At 47.4% G+C, this 14,436-nt stretch overlaps 1 long non-coding RNA gene across 1 annotated transcript in view; it reads right to left on the reverse strand.

Moving 5' to 3' along the window:
- The window catches only part of LOC143831083 (uncharacterized), an 84,365-nt gene extending 71,202 nt beyond the window's left edge, over positions 1 to 13,163 (reverse strand). Inside the window, exon 1 of the long non-coding RNA XR_013228698.1 lies at positions 12,861 to 13,163. This is a non-coding gene — a long non-coding RNA (uncharacterized LOC143831083). The remainder of the gene's footprint in view (positions 1 to 12,860) is intronic.
- Between the last annotated feature and the right edge of the window lie 1,273 nt (positions 13,164 to 14,436).

Below are 14,436 nucleotides of genomic sequence, written 5' to 3' on the forward strand. Positions count from 1 at the left end.
AGATGTGAATGATGGAGACAGTATTTGACGATATGTGGATATACATCACAGACCGCTAGTGCAGTGTAATAGGTGGTGCTGGCTTTTCTCAGGCAGGCATTTGATAAGGATGAGGGAGACCCAGGTTCAGATCCACATTCTGCCATGGAAGTTTGTCGAATGACATTGGACCAGTCACAGGATCCCAGTCAAACTTACCTTGCAAGGTTGCTGCAAGGATAAAATGGCAAACTGGTGAAAGTTATAAGTCACTTTGGTTCTCTAGTGGGAGATAAGTGGGGTCTAAATAATAAATGCAGTCTAAGTACATCCATATCTGCTCTCACCACCAACAAATTAAAACAAATTAAAACAAGCTTTCCTTTCAATTTCACAAGGCAAAGCAGCCTTTTGGAACAGCCGTTGCTGTGCTGCAAAAACCATGACATACCACATCTTTAAAACATTTTCCTAGTGATTTTCAGGACAGAACACCTTTTCAATCTACTCAGTTTTGCCAAGCCCACTTTAACAAAATGACAGTAACGTCATTTCTTTCCCCCTCACCAAATGGCTGGATATGTAAATACAATACAAACACAACAGATTTATTGTGGCATAGGTTTTTCAGAGACTGCAGCCTGCTTCATCAGACGTTGAAACACAACTGGTCCTCTCTAAAGCACCACTAAACACTTCTTTAGCTTTGCTGCCACAGGATTGGCTGCTGCTCTTCAGCGTGTGACCTGACCTCTGATTAAAGCAGTCCAAAGAGGAAAGTATATTTTAGAAGAGGAATTATTGGGCAGTGTAATAGAAACAAGCTTGTGGAGAGAAATCCCAGCAGGCCCTGAATTTACAACATAACACCACAGGATGGCAGCACGTCCCTTCTATCAGCTCCTCATGAGCCTTGCCAAATTTTGAGAGCAAACTGCATACTGCAATGCTTCTTTGGGGTACACAGGAATTCACTTGTTTCTGAATTTGCTTGTATGTTACCTCACCACACTGCTAAGATCTGTATGACACTGAATCTTATGATAGTGCCTTGAATCTTTGGCAATTTACCAAATTTGAAAGGAAATTGGACTATGGAAACCTGGGTTCAGATCAATGTGATGGAAGTTCATTGGGTGACCCTGGCTCAGTCAGTCTTTCCCAGCCTGCTAGAAGAACATTCCTCAAAGGTAGGGTTCCTAACCTGGCTGGAGATCTCCAGAGATTACAACTCAGCTACAGAGGGCAGAAATCAGTTCACGTGGAGAAAATGGCTGCCTTGGAAAGTAGAGAGCGTGGCATTATCCCCCTCCCTCCCCTCCCCAAACCCTGCCCTCCCCAGGAATTTCTCAACCCAGAGTGGCAACCCTGCTCACAAGGCTGGTGTTGAGAAGATAAAAATGGAGGAGGGAAAACAAGGCTGCAAATCACCTTGGATCCCCACGAAGAGATAAATGGTGTATATAGAGTCAGATGAAGCAGAAATGCAGCTGGGGCTCAATCAGGTCCGTCTAAGGCAGGGGTAGTCAAACTGCGGCCCTCCAGATGTCCATGGACTACAATTCCCAGGAGCCCCTGTCAGCGAATGCTGGCAGGGGCTCCTGGGAATTGTAGTCCATGGACATCTGGAGGGCCGCAGTTTGACTACCCCTGGTCTAAGGTCTCCGTGGCCTCATTCCGCCCCACCAGGCCTGCCTGCAAGTCAATATAGGGTTGCCAGCTCTGGGTTGGGAAATACCTGTAGACTTTGGAGGTGGAGCCAGGAATGGACGGAATTTTGCACATGGAGGGACTTTAGTGGAGTATAATGCTGTGGAGTCCACCCTCCAAAGTAGCCATTTTCTCCAGGGGAACCAATCTCCGTCATCTGGAGATGAGTTATAATTCCAGGGTGTCCCCAGGTCCCACTTGGGGACTGCCATTCCTAAGCTGAATGAGACCTCTGTGGCATAACTGTTGCTATCATCTCCCACTTTTAGTCTTTCATGTCCCCTTTCTGCCCAATTTAATAGTTCTTCTTGCTCCCCTTGCCAATTCCTGCCCCTTTGGATACTTCACTGATCTCATTCTCTCTCATCTCTGCCTTACGAACCTGTTGTTTAGTTTCCTGGGGTTCAGGTAGGCCTTACTTGGCAGACCTACAGAAATCTGACACTAGGCCTGCACCCTAAAACTCTTCCTCTGAATATTGATTGCTGTCTATATAATAAACCAAGAGATGAGTTTTAATGTTAACTCTCAGGTCACTTTGGGTGGGGGCAGTTAAATATTTCTCCCCCTCGTTTTTCGAACAGAGATTTCCAGTGTGGCCTCTAAATCAATGGCTAAATCAGTTTTAAAAAACCCCAAGTCAGCATGCTGGAAATCAATCAGGAAGAATAATAGCAGGGGCTGAATTAAAAACGTAAAGGCCTGACAGGGAATTAAAAATTAATTTCCAGTGAAGAGTTAAAGCCAATCAATCTTCTCCGTGAGGCTTCAGCAAGGACAAAGATCATAGGAGCAGGGCAGCCAGACAGCCAACACAATCAATCTCTTCTTCCCCATCCCACATCCCTCGCCAAGTTGTGGCATAAAAGCAAATTAAAAGGAACACAATTCTGACTTTTAAAGGGTCATGCCAATTGTTTAGCGAAAGGGGAATGATCACGACTCTCTTTTGCCATGCTGCCACTTCATTTTTTAGTGGGGAGGTTATATACTAACAAGACAGCTTTGTGAAGGCATAGTGTGGTTGCCACAAAACTCTCACATAATGAAACGGTGAAGCTGCAGAACCCTGCAGAGCGCACCAAGATCCTCCTTGGCCCTGGCCATTAGTATCAGACATAAAGAAACAGCGTGAGAAAATGGCATTTGAAAGGGGGTTGTCATCTCATGATTTGTAGCCACCACACACCCATGCCTCAAACCAGCTATAAGTCTCTGTGGTACATAGCTGAAGAAATGATGTGTCCAAAACATTACGTTCGTTCTATACCTATTTTTATCTCTATGGTTCATAAGGCTGCAAGGTCCCCCGGGCCACCTGCAGGAGAAGGTGGTAGAGTTGCCAGATCCAGGTTGGGAGACTCCTGAAGATTTGGGGATGGAACCTGGGGAGGACAGGGACTTCAGTGAGATATACATGCCACAGAGTCCATTCTCCAAAGCACCCATTTTTTTCCAGGGGAGCTGATCTGTGTAGTCTAGAAATGAGCTGTAATTCGGCAGGATCCCCAGGTCCCACCTGGAGGCTTGCATCCCTTAATTGTTCAGGTCATCCAAATGGATGATTGGGACCTGGAACAAAGGAACCCATGGCCTAGACTGAAGCCACATGATATAGCAACTTTGCTTAGGCTTAAGCAGGGATGTTTCATTGCTTGAAACGTGTCCATCTGAGAACCCTGCCAGTGCCCTTAGGATTTCAGGAACAAAATGAAAGGTAATCAATAATGGGAAAGAACGCCATTGTGTGATTACATGGCGTCTTCTACCCTGCCCATCCAGTTCTCTTCCTTAGAGAGGCACCTAACTATAGCTGAGTGGTAGCATCAAGGCTTGTTTGTTGGCATTCTGGGTAAGTTGCAGTCCAGCTGTGCTTGTAGAGATATCCACCATTCCTATATGCTCTATTGCATTACAAAATGGTGAGCCTTCTGCACTTAGTGCCTCATCCATTTAGGGGTTCAAGATTTACTAACAGACAGGCTTGCACTTCTCTTTGTATACATTTCCAAGTTGCAATCACAGATATGGTTAGGGAGGTGTAATTCTGAAATATTACCATTGGTAAATAATCAAATATTTTTACATAAAGGTCTTAGTAGCATTCCGTAGTGTTTTAAACATACTTGTTTTAGTCTTTGACCCAAGATGGCAACTGTGTTGAAATAAGATTTGTAAAGTCCTATCCAGATTTTTGTTGTATTCTGTAGGGGATTAGAAGGGGTTGCATTCTTCAGGGGGTTGGACTAGATGACCCTGGTGGTCCCTTCCAACTCTATGATTCTAAACTTCAGTAGTACTTGATGCATTGATCTATCCCTTGACCCTGCTAGGGAAGACCAAACAGCATGAATTCTTATGCACACATGCCGCTACTAAGACACACTCAAGTATTTGTGCACTGCTCTACCTAAATTGGATTCTTTTCATTTTGGCACCATCTGTGTTTGCACATGAGCAGTCTTTGTGGTTTCTTGGAGTTTGCTTATTTTTGTCTTCATTTTCTTGGCATTCAAATGCCAAACAAATGCCATCTGTGAAGCTACGAAGTTGTCTCCTTCCAGGTATTTTTCTTCGCCTGCCAAGCAATTGGGATAAATAGTAAGAACCAGATGAGCAAGCAGTGGTCCAGCAATGTATTGAGAAGACTTAATGGTGGTCTGTACCACTTCACCATTGCCCTCAAACCAATCTCCACTCTTCCATCACTACCATTCCCCATACATCCGTCCCGCTGCTGCTCACCTTTCCCCACCCAATGGGGCTCTCTTCTCCCACTCCTTACCTTTAGCTCCTCTAGGTATTTGCATTGTTTTGGGATATGATGTTGGACAACATATCTGCTGCCTTGGAGGAGTGCTTCCTTCCACTGACATGTTCTCTACCTATATCTTTGCAAGTACTGCAGACACACCCACCATAAGACTTGGGGTCCCAGACCTTCAGTTGAATCAAACCTGGAGCGATTGGGGAGCTACCCTGGGCATTGCCTGTGGGAAAGCAGAGGTGGAGCTGAGAGAACTGGGAGAGTGAAGCCCCATAGGACCCAGCAGAATGACCATTAACCGACTAGCCAAGCATTGGGCTGCTGCAAGGCAGGGAAACTGAGTAACAAAGGCTTCTGGAGTAGGAGGGAGTCACTGGAGTTTTTTGCCACTGAAATCGTGTCCATAAGCTAGCACCCAGGACAATAACTTGAAGTAGTTCAGACTCTTACCGCCCTCGAGGAGGGGCACCAAAATAGCAGCAAATTAGACTTGGACTGTGAGGCATTAGCAAGCCTATTGCTCTGCTGTGGTCTTCCTGCCACAACTGATAAAGAATGCAAACTGGAAGCTCCATGGTGATCGGGGGGGGGGGGGGGGGTGTTTGAATGCTTTAGATGGCTCTCATTAACCAAAGTAGACAAGTTGCTGGGGTCAGTGAGGGTGACAACTTGCCACTGGGATTCCTGTCCATCGTGGCTGCTCAAATTGTTTGACCAACAGATAGGAGGCCCTTTGAGGGAAATTGTCAACCTCTCCTTGACTTTAGCAGAGTTCCCTGAAATGCTGAGGGAGGCAGTGGTTTGGCCACTCCTGAAAAAAAAAACCACTGGATCTGCATGACCTCGCCAGCTACCGCCTGGTCTTGCATCTTGTGTTTCTGGGTAAGGTGGTTGAGAAAGCCAGTGCAGACCAACTCCTGGCATTTTTGGAGGAAACTTCAGCCCATGCTGATTGCCTTGATGGATGATCTTCAGCACCAGCTGGATTGGGTCGTTCAGCTATCCTCATGCTTTTAGAGCTGTCAGCCACATTTGACATGATTGACCACGAGTTGTTAGCCAACCACCTTGCCGGAAAGAGGATTAGGGGAACAGCCTTACAGTGGCTTATCTCCTTTCTCCAGAACCAGACACAGAGGGTGGCAGTGGGGGAAGAGATGTCTTTCCCCTTTACACTCCCTTGTGGTTTGCCTCCAGGGGCGATTCTCTGCCCCATGCTTTTCATCATCTCTATACGCCCTCTGGCACAGCTGGTATAGAGTTTGGGACTGGGCGGTCACCAATATGTGGATAGCACTTAGCTCTATCTCCTGATGGACAGCCGGCCGGACCCCCCCCCCCCCCCCAGAAACAATTGCCAATTGTTTGGAAGCAGAGTCTGGATGGCTCAGATAGTGTTGTCTGAAACGAAAACACTCCAAGATGGGTAGAAGGGGACAGGACAGGTAGAAGAGGACAAGACCAGGAACAGCACCCTATCCTTGCCTGGATGGGTGCAGCTTACAGCTGTATCCTTTGTCAGGTATTTGGGAGTGATGTTTGATGCCTCCTTATCTATGGAGACACAGGTCACAAAGGTAGCTCAAGCAGCATTTTTTTCCATCTTCACCAAGCTAGGCTACTAGAACGTTACCTTGGCCACAGGGATCCATGCAATGGCCCAGACTGGACTTCTGTAACTTGCACTATGTAGACCTTAACTTGTCTCTGACCCAGACACTGCAGTTGGTCCAAAATGCGGCTGCTGGGGTCCCCTCAAGGTTATGGTGGAGAGCCCATATCCAGCCTATGCCGAGGTAGTTGCAGTGGCTACCAATTAGCTTCCAGATCATGTTCAAGATTTTGGTTCTTACCATTTAAGGCCATACCAAGCCTGGGTCCAGCATATCTGAGGGGCTTCTTATCTCCTCCTGCCCCCACAGGGCTCTTCACTCTGCAGGTTTGAATCTGTTGGTCGCCCCTGGGAGATACGCCTGGCCTCAACCAGGGCCATGACTGAAAGGTGGAATGAGCTTCCGGATGAGCTGAGGGCTCTGATGGAGATGACATAGTTCTGCAGGGCTTTTAAAATGGAGCTCTTCCACCAGGCATTTGGTTGAGGCCAGGCTAAGGAAGAGTGGGCTCCTCCCTATATAAGCCCATATGCTAGATATCTGGGCATGGACTACCTCCCAAGGGCGTTGGTGTGTTGCTGTTACTGGGCAGGAAGGGGTCGCGGGAGGTTATAGAATTGGACTGTGTCACCGTCATCATTGTTGTATTGTACTGTGGTTGTTTTACTGTTTTATGGATTTTAATTGTAAATCGCCATGAGCCGGCAGAGCCCGGAATGGCAATTATTAAATGCCTGCCCAAACAAACAAACAAGCCATTCCCATTCCTAATTTTGAATTTATAGAAATATTTTAAAGACTTTGTGATCATGGTCTGCTCCCTCATATAGCAGAGCTAATGCCAATGGTCCCACTACTGTGTCTCTCTTCTCCCATCACTCTAGGGGTTATTCTGTACATAATCCTTTGGTATCTGTATGTTCCCTCTGTTGTGCTGTCTGCATCTAGGATGGATAAGACAGTTGTACAAAGTTATACAAAGGACACCTCTCTCACACACTCACCCTCTCACACACACACTCAATGATGGAAGAGGCATTGTGGTGCTGATGTTGGATTGCAGGTTCTGGGGATGTTCCACAGTAGCCATTGGGGAATGTGTTAAGAGAAATGTTAGTAGTGAGACAAAGTTTTGCCTCTGGCCATAATGTGAGGCTCTGACAACCTCACCAGAGGTTTGCACTAGTATCTGAGCCAAGTTGTGGGGAATGAGTGAGTGCATCTGAGGTAAAACAAAATGAGGGGCTTTGTTAAAGTGCCTGATAATATTCACACTGGGAGGATGGCATTAAAGAGACCCTTGCATACATATTGGCTTCTGTGGACAGAGCCCATACTATGGGCACTTCTGCCCTTGCTCTATTGGGCACATGGCCTCTGTTGAAAATGAACTACTAAGCAGACGTTTATAGTCGGTAGAGCACCCTCACTGAAACACAGCAGAAGGTAATGTTGAAGTAAACAGGGTCTCTCAGGACACAAGCTTCTGGATCTCTGCCCAGCTTGGTTGCCTTCTGACAGCAACACTAGCTACATTTCCACTCAGCTAGCCACAGATGGAACTTTACTGCCTTGTCTGTTATGTTTAATGGAATACATGCAGCACAGCACTGGCCCCTTCCTTTCCTAAGGCAGGATTTTTCTCCAGAGTGAAATTGTGCTGCAAAGCAACAAAGCAATGGAGTGGCAAATGGAGTTTTCTGAAAACTGAAGGATGCATGAGAGATAATGCAAGAAAGAATGCACAAAAGGAGAGGATTATATACTTAAGGATGGAAGGGAAATCGCTTTGGTGGAGATGGGAAGAGATACAGGAGCCCCAAGCGTTTGAGAGAATCATTCAGGGAAGCAAATGTAGCAGAGAGCGAAATGAACTGGCGTTTGCAGGCAGAACAGCTTAGAAGGGCCAGAGGCTATTGATCACGAGGGAATGTAAGAAGGAACAGTTAATAACCTGACAAGGTCAAAGGCTAAAGAGAATACTGCCGAAGATTGTGTGCAATCTCAGGGCTGTAGGTTCACTGGAACTGCTAAACAATTGCCCTCGTTTGCTACCTTTGAATGCAGTGGTTCGTAGAGCAAAAATGAAAACACGAGTTGGCTTGACTGCTGAATGTATTCATAAAAAGTCAGCAGTCATGTATTTTAACAGACTAGGAAGCATACACAATAGTGAGATGAGAGAATAGATCACAAACAGTTCGCCTTGTTCTCCCATTTGGTTCTCACAACAATCCAGTGAGGTAAATTAGGCTGAAGGTGGGCCTAGTGTGGCAGAAGGGGAGCTGAGCCTCCTAGATTCTAATCTGACACTAGAACCACTCCCCTCCCCTCTGCTGGACCCCAAAACGTCCCCCATATTCTTCCAGGCACAACTCCCAGGAGTAGCAGCAGTCCAAACAGCAGGAGGAGCAGGGAAATCACACTGTGAAACACTTAAGTGGATCCAAGCCAGTATGGAAGAGAGGCAGTTTCCAGGAACAAGGATGTTTTTAATACGATGATTTCTGGAGTTGAATTTAGCTGGTGGTGACCTTTGGGATTCATACTTGTTTCTCTTTATTCTCCGCAGTGAATTTACAAGCCAAAAAGAAAATACTGGCTGCTTTAGACTTTGGAGACATCTGGCACGTTCAGCTCTGAATCTACTTCCAGCATATTTGAGAAGGCATTTCTGTGGCTACGATTGGGCAAGATTTCCAGAAGAGGGAAGAACTCCTTCTGGAGATAACACCAAAGCTGTGTCAACAGTCCAGCGAGCCAAGAGACAGGCGCCGTTGCCTGGGCCCTGAAGTAAAACTAAGCATTTCCCACAATGTAGCTCCTCCACTTTATAATTAAAAGGGAAAAAACAGGTAGAATAATCATGGCCTGAAGAAATGAGGCAAGCATTAGAATTTTCTGTTTACATAATTTTATTTCCTTAGGGCTACAAGAATAACGCATGGTGTTTTGCTTCAAATGCAACTCACTTCGCATCTGGTTCACTTTTTATTCCATGCTCTGGTGAGAAACTCTTGCAGGCGATTAATGTCAACAAATCAAACAAATATAAAAAGGTAAATTACACTGACGGAGATGTAAAAAGATAGACAGCTGCCTTTTGTACCTGTTTAATCAGTTCAATAAAGCTTGTGTTAAATGTGGCTGCAAAAGGGGTGGGGCCAATCCTTTAGCGAGTCTCTGTTTTTTCATTTGTTCTACAGCCAAACTACAGTTCTGTTTTCAAAGAACTGGATTTAAGTTCTCCACACCTAGCTTGTATTGTCCACAGCCACATCACAGCTATGGAGTGAGGGAAGGATTTCCATGCAAGAGGAAGTGCTCCTGCTCCCTCCCCCCCCATTTTCCTATGTGAAAACCATGCTCCAAGAAGTTATTTCCCTGATGCTGCTGCTTCAGGTACAGATATATACCATGGAGAGCAGCAAGACTGGAAAAGTTACTCCCTTCCCATGCAGTTCTTTCAAAGAGAAATATCTTGAGGGGGAACACAAGTCCCCTGTGGTGACCCTAACCCAACTGTTTAAAAACAGTAATGTAATTTGGCCCTTAGAGATTCACTTTAACTGACTCAGTCGAAGACATTTTAACAGTGAGGTTGGTGTAGTGGTTAGGAATGCGGCCTTCTAATCTGGTGAGGCAGGTTTGATTCCGCGCTTCCCCACATACAACCAGCTAGGTGACCTTGGGCTGATAAAGCTGTTCTGACCCAGCAGTAATATCAGGGCTCTCTTAGCCTCACCTACCTCACAGGGTGTCTGTTGTGGGGAGAGGGAAGGGAAGGTGATAGTAAGCCTCTTTGAGATGCCTTCTGGTAGAGAAAGGGGGCATATAAGAACTACTACTACTACTACTACTACTACTATTACTACTACTACCACTACTACCACTTCTTCTTCTTCTTCTTCTATCAACATGCAAACGGGTATCTGTGTAGTTTAGCAGAAAGCAGATAGATCTATGATATGGTAACCTTGAAGCTAGACTAAATGCATCCCTATTTATATCTGCCTTAAAGTCAACTCAGAAACATCAGCTGGTACAGAATGTTCCAGTTTGGTTCTTATCTGGAGCCAACCAAATTACATATATCTCATTCATTCTACAGCTACTTTATTGGTTAACACTCAGTTCAGTTTGTTTGTTTATTACACACACACACACTGCCCTTTCAGCTCAGGATAGTTTACATTATAACTCTCATATGCAGTACAGTACAATGAACATTCAATATAAAACTTATATAACAGTGAAACTTGTATCAAACAGTGTTATATAACAACAGTACTCAATAACAAATGTTTGGTCTGTCTGCACTGTGGCCCGGTTTTCTATTAGTGCAGATTATGGGGCTTCTGGTTGGTGGTCAGTGGCTTGCTCACTTGTCTTGGCCAAATGCCTGGTGGAAGAGCTCCTTTTTGCAAGCCTTGCATTGCTTTAGCTCCAGCAGGGCCCTGATGTTCTCTAGGAGCTCATTCCACCAGGTTAGGGCCAAAAACTGAGAAAGCCCTGGCTCTAGTCATTGACGGACGAGCTTCCCTGGGGCCAGGGATCGCCTGTTTACTGGTGTTAGAGAACCATAAAGCTCTTTAGAAGGCATAGAGAGGTAATTTCTCAGATACTCAGGCCTCAGACCATATATGGCCAAGAACCTTAAGCCTGATCGGGTAGTCAACTGGTAGCCAGTGCAGCTGCTGGAGTGTGGGCCGAATATGGGCCCTCCAAAGTGTTCCCATAAGAACCCTGGCTTCCACATTCTGACCAATTGGGGTTTCTGGGTCAGGGATAAGGGTATGCCTGTGTACAGCGAATTGCAGAAATCCAGCCTAGAGGTTACCGTTGCCTGGATCACTAGTCATCACTTACGAAGCCATAGTGGCCCTAGACCCACAGTTCCATAGGACTGCTTCTTCTGCTGTGTTTGGCCATGCCACCTTTGCTTATTGAACCAAAAAAATTTGAGGAAGCCATGCTGATAACGAGTAAGGACAAATGCCTGTCCATGTTTACTCCCAGTGGTGGCTTCCACCTTGTGGAAGGGCCTGCTTGAGAAGGTCAAGGTGGCTTCCACTTATGATTCCATAGAATGTACAAAACAGAATTGTTCAGGAGGACATCTTTGTAAAGATATTGAAATCTTTAACCGCTCCTGCGGTATTAAATAAAAGAGGAAGGCCACCTGGGGAGGAGTTAGGGCGGGCCCTGTCCAGGATAAAAACTCAGAAGGCCCAATCAGGAGCCGCGAAGCGGCTCCTGATTGGGCCCTCCGAGTGTCCATCCAGGGCCAAGCAGCCAATGGGGAGGCGCGCAAAGCGCCTTCCTATTGGCCCCTCACCAGGACAGACCAAAATTCCATTCACCCAGCCCAGTCTGGCTGCCAGTCTGCTCCTGACCACCAAAGGGAGAGGAGGTCAGTAGGGCTGCCAAGGGGGATGAGAACAGAGGCTTGGACAGGCTGCGCCAGCCCTTTTAGCCCCAAGGCTGTACTAACTGTCATGTCCAACTGCAAATTGCCTCAGAACCCTGACAGAGCTGGCAGGAGGCTGCAGAGTGCGCTCCCTCCCCTCCCCTCCCTTCAGGCCTACTGCGAAGGAACCTCTGACAGGCCCTGACTGAGGGGAGGAGGCCTTTCCAAGAGCAACGCAGGGGAGCCTGAGGGCCTTCCTTTTGAGGGGGGGGGACTTTCCCCTTCTGCCAAACAGTTGACTGACAGGGAAGCCACAGAAAAGCCCCTTCTCACTTAAAATACTGCTCTGCCCGGAGGTTAGACACAGCCAAGCCATGTGTCTTTCTTCTTTGCAACTCTGCAGATTTGAGGCCACTGCACAGTGTTATTCTGCAGAGGAAACTGGCTCTTTAGTCTCCTGTTTCATATGCACAACAACCCTCAAGTCTTTCAATTCAACAACAACCTGTGTGGGAAGCCTTAAATGTTTCTTCTCTACCACAACCCTGTCCAAAGTTGCCCTTTCTGCCTGGGGAGCTGATCTTTATACTCTGCAGGTGAGCTGTAATTCCAGGAGCTCTCCAGGCCACACCTGTAGGTTGGCTACCCCTGGGTTGGAAATATTCCTGGAGGTTTGGAGGTGGGACTTCAAAATCATACAAACTCCTCCCCTTCCTCTTCCCACTGCCAAGCTCTAGCACCCGTTTTATTCTTGGATACAATGGGCTTTGCCCCTAGTTGTAGTATAATGGAACAGTCCAGGGTGTTTCTATAAAGTAAATGGGACAGTAGTCTATTGCCATTTTTATTGTATGCAGCTTCTTGCCTTTATTCTACCTTTATAATCTCCTTTCAACATTAATGATATGTCATGCCATCTTTTTCTGATTCTGTAACCGTATTACCATTGCCACATCCCCCCCCCCCCCAATGTTACTGAATCTGGACTGGGAGGTTTTACAAGCTCCCCTGGGATTAAGGCACTTTCAGGCTACACAGAACAAGAGATGGTAGCATTGAGACAGTACTCGCTCGGGACACATCAAATTAAGTAATGGCTAATACTTTATCAGCAACCTTTAATAAACTGAAGCCCCAGCATCACATCTGCAACAGAAGGTACTTATCTCCTTTTAAAACCACTGTGCATGATTAACTAGGATTTAAATATGGCCCATTTCATAATACCAAATAACCAAGTTAGGTCCAGGTTAAGTTGACAGACGTGTCCCAGCTTTGAACTTCAGCAAGAGCTCAGCTCAATAGACCAGCTGCATGTGTTTGGATGTGTTGTATCACTCCAAATCCTTTAGAAGGAACACACGATTTTGAAAACGCTTACCTTAATTGGAGAAAATAGATGACCACAAAAGAGCTGCTTCACAATGGAAATCGCATGTCAAGGCCATCATCTATTGTTGCCTTCCAGTACCAATCGTCACAGGTTTGCTGCTTCTGAACATACAAGTTCTGCATAGTCCTCATGGCTAAGCACCTCTACCAGCATCCAGAATCTTCAGAACAAGCCTCTACTGGGGCTCTGGCTGGCTACCAGTTTGCAAGTCAGAGTGCAGGAACACAGAGGGCTGGATGTAGCTGTAGGCACAGCAGTTCTGTAGAAACAGGTCAGGCACTAATCTGGCCACGAAGCTGACACAGCATAGTTCAAATTTGTCCTGTCCCATTGTGACTCTTACAAAACCTCCCACATGTGCTTTCCCAGAATGGTGGTAATGCAGTCACTGAGAAGGACTACTCTCTTTCCACCAAGTGCCCACTCAGGCCCAGACAATAAAAAAGAGTATGCTTCAAGTAACGGGGAAATTTTTAAAATTATTATCATTATTTTATAGCCTGCCACTTCCAGACTAGCTGGCTCATGGTGGGTTACATAATAAAATATCCCACAGTATAAACATTATCCCTCCCCAGTGGCGAATAACTAACCTCCCGCACCTCACTCAATTGACAACTTAATTTAAATGTTTCTGGGCTACCACAGATATTAGTATTGCAGACGATTCCAAGGATGTAGTGTGCAATGAACAAGATCTATTTAAAGACATAGCTTCGCAACCCCTAAAATGTCAGACTAAGTGGGTGAACAAGCGTGTTGTTGTTGATGCCGTCAAGTCACAGAGCTGATTTCTGGCAACCCCATAGGGTTTTTAAGGCAAGAAACTTTCAGGGGTGGTTTGCCATGGTCTGCCTCTGCACTATGACCCTGGTATTCCTTAGAGCAGTGGTCCCCAACCTTTATTAGGCTGGGGACCGGCAGGGCATCGGGCCGCGCCCGCGGGGACCGCGCCCGCGTGGGCCACGCCCACGCGGGCAACGCCCACGCATCGGGCCGCGCCCGCGGATCGGGCCACGCCCATGGGCCGCGCCCGCAGATCGGGCCGCGCAGGCGCGGCCTGCACGGGCGCGGCCCGGCCCTGATTCCCTCTCCCCGCCCTCCCCGCAGTAAGAAGCTTCCCGGGCCGCAAGCTTGCGGCCCGGGAAGTTTTTTACTGCGGGGGGGGGGCGGGGAGAGGGAGCCGCGGCCCGACACCATGGCCTTTGCGGCCCGGCGCCGGGCCGCGGCCCGCAGGTTGGGGACCACTGCCTTAGAGCAGTGGTCCCCAACCCCCAGTCCGGGGATCAGTCGGTACTGGGCTGCAGCTCCTCCTCATCCTCCTCCCCAGCTGCTGCCTCGGGGGCTGCCCTACCACTCTGCCACCGGCTCACCTTTGGTGCTCTCCAGTGGCCACCATGGCTGGGGCTCCCCCTTGGTGGAGCACTGCGCAGCTGCTGCTGGCAGTGCCCTCCAGCGGGCGGCGGGAAGTCAGGGGTGCCGGCGGGAAAGCAAGTGGAGCAGGGGCTCAGGCGGCAGCGGCGACATCCCTTGGCAAAACACTACCCCCCCCCCCCCAGGCCTC

The sequence above is a fragment of the Paroedura picta genome, chromosome 3 (assembly GCF_049243985.1).
Source record: "Paroedura picta isolate Pp20150507F chromosome 3, Ppicta_v3.0, whole genome shotgun sequence".
In the NCBI taxonomy this organism is placed as follows: domain Eukaryota; kingdom Metazoa; phylum Chordata; class Lepidosauria; order Squamata; family Gekkonidae; genus Paroedura; species Paroedura picta.